The sequence below is a fragment of the Canis lupus genome, chromosome 1, assembly GCF_048164855.1.
Source record: "Canis lupus baileyi chromosome 1, mCanLup2.hap1, whole genome shotgun sequence".
Classification (NCBI taxonomy): domain Eukaryota; kingdom Metazoa; phylum Chordata; class Mammalia; order Carnivora; family Canidae; genus Canis; species Canis lupus.
The window spans coordinates 101,834,582-101,840,721 of NC_132838.1; the positions used below are offsets into that span (position 1 = coordinate 101,834,582).

The 6,140-nt window shown below is 51.6% G+C and overlaps 1 long non-coding RNA gene across 1 annotated transcript in view; it reads right to left on the reverse strand.

Moving 5' to 3' along the window:
- Positions 1-4,581, reverse strand: part of LOC140634082 (uncharacterized) — a 6,184-nt gene extending 1,603 nt beyond the window's left edge. The window contains exons 1-3 of the long non-coding RNA XR_012031643.1: positions 4,138-4,581; positions 3,230-3,356; positions 2,071-2,192 (exon numbers count right to left, since the gene is read on the reverse strand). This is a non-coding gene — a long non-coding RNA (uncharacterized lncRNA). The remainder of the gene's footprint in view (positions 1-2,070; positions 2,193-3,229; positions 3,357-4,137) is intronic.
- Between the last annotated feature and the right edge of the window lie 1,559 nt (positions 4,582-6,140).

Below are 6,140 nucleotides of genomic sequence, written 5' to 3' on the forward strand. Positions count from 1 at the left end.
ATGGTGAATGAAGTCCTTCCCACATCACTGCACTCAGGCCTTCTCTCCTGGGAAAACCCTTAAGAGATGTGTGAGAAAACAGCTGTCACAAAAGGCTTACCCACATACTTTGTACTTAAAGAGACTTTCTCTAGGGTGGTGGAATTATTTTGGACAAAAGCATAGCCGTCCCAGACGTTTCCTCATTCCTTGCATTCATAAGGCTTCTCCCAGTGTGAATCTGCTAGTGTTGCATGAGCTCTAACCTGCAGCTGAAGGCCTTCCCACACTTGGAAGCACTCCTCGTAAATCCTCATGTGTTGACCTAGGCCTAACCTCCCAAGAAAGGCTTCCCCTTCAGCATGATCTGCTTATGTTGAACAACCAATGCCGTTTGTTAAACCTTCCACTTGTAGAAATTCTTCGCATAGACCCTGGAACCTTTCTGTGGTCTGTGTAAGTGGTTCATGGAGAGCAACCTCCTCCCTGAGACTTGCTCCTGTGAAAGCCTCAAATGCAGATTAGCTGTCCCCACACCACCATGCTAAAAGCTCACCTTCCTGGGGACACTTTCCTTGTGGGAAAGTATCCCAGACTCAAGTGCATCTCCAATGGCCCTTGTCGTTCCCCAGGTCCCCACAACCAAGAGTCCCTTGAGATGCGCTGAGTCAATCAACCCTGGGGGGAGGCTGCTCCAACAAGTGGAAGGCTTTATGGCCTCAGGCTGTGCTTTCACGCCTAAAGAAAATGTGATCCATGAAAGGACTCCCTACACTCAGGGCCCCTGTGTGCTTTCTCCCCAATGCGAGAGGCCTGGCACTGCACAAATCCAGAGCTGACCATAAAGTTCTTCCCATCCTCCCTGCAAGTAAAGGCTTTCCCCACACATGAGATCTGTATATTTTCACAAATCAGGCCGGGCTCCTTTCCCTTCTGAAGACATTTTCTCCACTCTGCTGCTTCTGCATCTGGTCAAGGTTTAGACTACACCAGAAGTCTCTCCTACAGTGGTTCACATGTTATTGGTGTTTGGGTGCTGCTCAGATGGTGTCCCCTGTGGCTCAACCAGGTGCAAAGATGTCTTTCCAGACTGGGTCACACATGTCACAGGGATGAGCCTTTTAGGTGGAAAGACCTGCAATGGGAGTTCTCATCTGTGACCCTCATAGAAACAGCCTGCTCCGAAGGTGTGGCCTCATCCTTCACTCCATGCCAACAACCTGAAGGAAGATAAATGCTGAAGTGCATGTTTAATTGGAGGCAAGTGGCATGCCCTCACAAATGCATGTCTCATGCAACCAAGAATGGATCCATGGGACTGCTGGCACAACATGGGAGCTAGAATCAGGATGAGGAAGAGCAGCTGCACACTGCAGGGCTCTAAAGGTCAGAGAATGAAGGAGACCTCAGAGGGAGAGGGGATGAGGATGGAGTACAGTATAAGAAGAGGTGGGGTCTCCAATCACTCCTCTGCCAGTGGTCTCCCAGCAAAGGCCTTGTCCTTTGAGATAGATGCATCCTTTTTTTTTTTTTTTTAAGATTTTATTTATTTATTCATGAGACACACACACAGAGACAGAGGGGGGGGGGGGGGGCAGAGGCAGAGGCAGAGGCAGAGGCAGAGGGAGAACCAGGCTCCATGCAGGGAGCCCAGCCCAGTCACCTGGGTCTCCAGGATCAGGCCCTGGGCTGAAAGCAGCACTAAACTGCTGAGCCACCCGGGCTGCCCTGATAGGTGCATCCTGTGCAAAAAGGGTCTGTCCAGGGCCAGAAAAATCTGGCTGGAATGGAATACTTTTCTTTCAAGGAAAATCAAAGGATGTGAGTACAACTCACGACATGTTAAATGAAACCCAATGCCGCAGAGTACCAAGAGAAGGAAAGATGCAGAGATGAGAAGGGGTGGGGAGGACTAACAGGCAACTGAGATCACAGTAGAAATGACAGTGGGTAAAGCATCCAGATGGGGAAGGAAAAGTGGGATGAGGTCAGCTACCGGTACTGATAGCATAACACTAGGAGATACAGCATGGGTTGCTGGTATAATGTGAAGCCAGCCCTGATGTGACCAATCCCATGGCTTCTACTCACCAGGGCCCAGTCTCCTTCAGGTCTTCTTTGCTGGAGTTGGAGCTGTGTCTACCTTCTCAGGCACCCTGGGCTCCCCTCGGGCTCCATTTGGGTAACTACATGGGACCTGGAAACAGCGAGTCCTAAGGGGAAAGTAGAGCTGCTGAGTGGCTGGCAGCAGGCAACCCTGGGCAACCCTCCACAGAGGAGGAAATTAAATATTTAAAAAAGAATCTTGGAAAAGGGTCTTGTAAGAACAGCTTGCTGTTCTTCACAAGTAATGGTCACCTCAGTGTCTGCAATTCCTGTAACAGTCAGGCCCCAGGAAATGTCAATTAGAAGAAGAGGTAAGAATGTGGGCAGAGACCAGGGTTTTGGAGAGTCACCCAGTCAAGGTGTGGCCAGGCCTCTGGGATCTGTTGGGCAGACTGCAAGACTCCTGACCCCCAAATCCTTCATTTTAAAGCTTTGGGATAGGAGAGGTTGGGGCTGCTGTAGAAGAGGAGCCAGTGCCCCCTGCCCAGCCCAGGGACCCATACCACCTACTCCAGGAAGCTAAGGAAAGGAGTCATTCCATGACAGTACTGTCAGACAATGAGCAGCCCTTTGGGAGAAAAGGGAAGAACAAAACTCAGCCTAGGAAATTAGGAGTCAAACCTATCCCCTGGTATCCATGTCCTTGGTAAGTCCTGCCAGCTGAATGTGGGCTAAACCTAAGCACTCCTTTTTAATGAGCAGAATATGGCAAAAATGATCGGATGTCACTTCTGAGAATAAATTACAAAAATGTCAGCCTCTGTGTTGGATGCTGTCTCTTGCTCAATCTTGTGAAGATCAGCTGCCTTGATGCAATCTGCTTATGGAGAAGACAACATGGCAAGAGACTGAGGGAGGGCTCTGGCCAAAAGCTAGCAAGAAAATGACTAGTTAGCCCAACAGCTTCCTGTTCATGTGCATAACCTTGAAAGGGGACTTATCTCCAGTTGAGCCTTCAGATGAGACAGCAAACTTGAACAGCTTGCCAGCAAGATTATGAAAGACCTTGAACTAGAGGTACCCAAATAAGATATGCCTGATTCTTGACCCATACAAACTGTAAGATAATAAGTGCTTATCTTCATCCCACTGAGCTTTGGGATAATTTGCCATGTAGCAACAGATAACTAAAGCAGGGCCTTACCCAGTGAGGACACGAGTGCAAAGTTCTCCAGCATCACATCACGGTACAGGAGTCTCTGAGCTTCCTCAAGGAGCTCCCACTCTTCCCGGGAGAAGTACACGAACACATCCTCAAAGGTTACACAGCCCTATCATGATGGGGGAAAGTTGAGGCCACAGGCAACAGGAATCCCCAGTCTATCCACTCACACAACCACCTCTGGTCCCTCTCCTCCCAGCCCCCAGCTCAGAGACATCAGGCCTTGGCACCACTAGTGCCTGCTCTCTCCTCATGTCTCTCTGATGGATAAGTGCAGCCCAGAGCCAGGCAAGTGGGCAGATAGATACTGTGAAAGCTATGGGTCGGCCATGAGGGCACCACTCTCCGGTTGGCCAGTTCTCCTGGTGTCCATGCCTCCCAGACACAACCAAACTTGTGGTTTGTGTGCTCCAGTACTAGGACCTTAAACCTCTCAGTTCACATTCCTCCCGAGTCTCCCTACCTCCTCCCTCACTTCCACAGTCGCTACTCTGTAGCCAGGGGAAGGAGAGTGAGTGGATCTGTGTCAAGCCACTTCTATCCTCAGCTCCAAACTTTGAGGAGGCCGAGCGTCCGGGCTGCTCCATAAGACGCAAAGGAGACCCTGGTGACTACCAACTCAATCTCACCTCCAAGTGTTGGCACGTGCCTGTGCCCGTGACTGGCTCACTCTTCCGAGTGTTATTCCAGGGTCGCCCCCAACGGGAACATACTCATATAGTATCTGATCCTGGGGCAGAAGTCACTTCCCCCAGGGACTCCACGACGGATAAAAGGGGAGATAGCACAGTCCCACCACCACCACCGACCATAAAGAGGACGGTGACCATCCTGGTGGGACGGTGGGCGGAAGAGTGGGGGTGGGGAATGCTGGCTGACCCTCCACTCACCTGCGCCGGATTCATCCGTGCTGCCGCCCCTGCCACAGCTAGGGGTTTGGGTGGGCTGAATGGGCCCCGAGAGGCGGGCGACCAGAATGGGTGCCGAGGGTCGCCTGCGGCTTCCTGCCCCGCTCCGAACCTCTCTAGAAGATGGTGTACGGTGCCCACAAGACCCAGACAGCCGCCTTCGCGGACCCGGGAGAAGGTACGGGTGGCGCCCGTCCCACAGCCGAGCAGAGTCTCGAGGAGATGGGGCCGACGCCAGGGTGTCACGGCTCGCCCAGGGCACGGAGGCGGTCCCCGTCACGTCACTCTCCCGCCCCGCGCGGCCAGAGCGGCCCGGGAACTCCACTCCACGTGTTCCCCGCCCAACCAGCCGCGGCTCACCCAGGGATGTGCTCCTGCGGTGAGGCCGGTAGTCCCGCCCCGCAGGAAACGCCCCTCCCGGGCGGTCTGCTGCGCGTCTATCGGGCGGAAGCTCATAGCACCCCCTTCTGGGTAGTGTAATGTACGCGCGCCGGCGCCCAAGCACTTGCGTCAGTTCCCGTCTCCATGGGAACGGCCAAGGTCAGCCGGATCGCGCCGGGAACTAGAGTCCCAGTCCTGTGGGTGAGAGCCGAGGCTTCACCCTCAGAAGCTAGGCGTCGCGGGACCTGGGGACCTGGGGACCTCTGCGGCTCGCCCCCACCCGGTGAACCGGGAACTGCGGAGGGGAGCTCAGCGTGTTGTAAGGAATCCTGCCGCTGCTCCCAGGTCTGGAAACCAGGGCTCTACTGTGACTAGAACGGGAGCTAAGTGGTTACTTCTCAGTAAGTAACCAGTATTAGCACTGCTGTTAGCATTAACATGATGTGCTGGGGGAGGCGAAGTCAGGGTTGCCTCTGCAGGAGACTTGGGCATTATTTATCAAAACAAAATACAGTGACTTCTTTTTAAAAAATGTTATCTAAATTCATTTTGCCAACATATTACACCCAGTGCTCATCTCATTATGTGTCCTCCTATGTCACCCAGTTACCCCATCCCCCAACCCCCTCCCCTTCTGAACCCTTAGTTTGTTTGCCAGAATTGAGTGTCTCATGGTTTGTCTTCCTCTGATTTTTCCAGTTTCCCCTCCCTCCCTTATGCTCCCTTTCACTATTTCTTATATTCCACATGTGAGTGAAACTATTTGATAATTGTCTTTCTCTGATTGACTTACTTCACTCAGCATAATACCCTCCAGTTCTATCCACATCAAGGTAAATGGTAGGTATTCATCCTTTTTGATGGCTGAGTAATGATGACTCCTTGACCAGAAAGTAGCCTCACAGGTATTGATTAAAAATTTCACCTAGGGATCCCTGGGTGGCGCAGCGGTTTGGCGCCTGCCTTTGGCCCAGGGCGCGGCGATCCTGGAGACCTGGGATCGAATCCCACATCGGGCTCCCGGTGCATGGAGCCTGCTTCTCCCTCTGCCTGTGTCTCTGCCTCTCTCTCTCTCTCTGTGACTATCATAAATAAATAAATAAATAAAAATTAAAAAAAAATTTCACCTAGGGATGCCTGGGTGGCTTAGTGGTTGAGCATCTGCCTTTGGCTCAGGGCATGATCCGGTAGTCCCAGATTGAGTCCCACATCTGGCTTCCTGCATGGAGCCTGCCTCATCCTCTGCCTATGTCTCTGCTTCTCTCTGTGTGTCTCTCATGAATAAATAAAATCTTTAAAAATAAATAATTAAGATTTCACCTAAAAGCACAGGTTTGAAGTATTTGGGTTATTTAGTTATTTCTTTAACAGTGTAATAGGAGAGTTTCTTAAACTACAGGGAGGCACGATGCCCAACACATGCATGGCCACAAGATTCAGATCTTGGAAGCATTATGAATAGCTGCTGTCAGGGCTAAGTGCAGAGTAGAGCTGTCTCAAGTTTGTGACATGACCTGTCATCTACATCACAGTAACCAGGACCTTCATCTCCACTCATGGTCCTGTCCTTCTGATGCTTACAGCCGGTAGGCACAGATACAGAT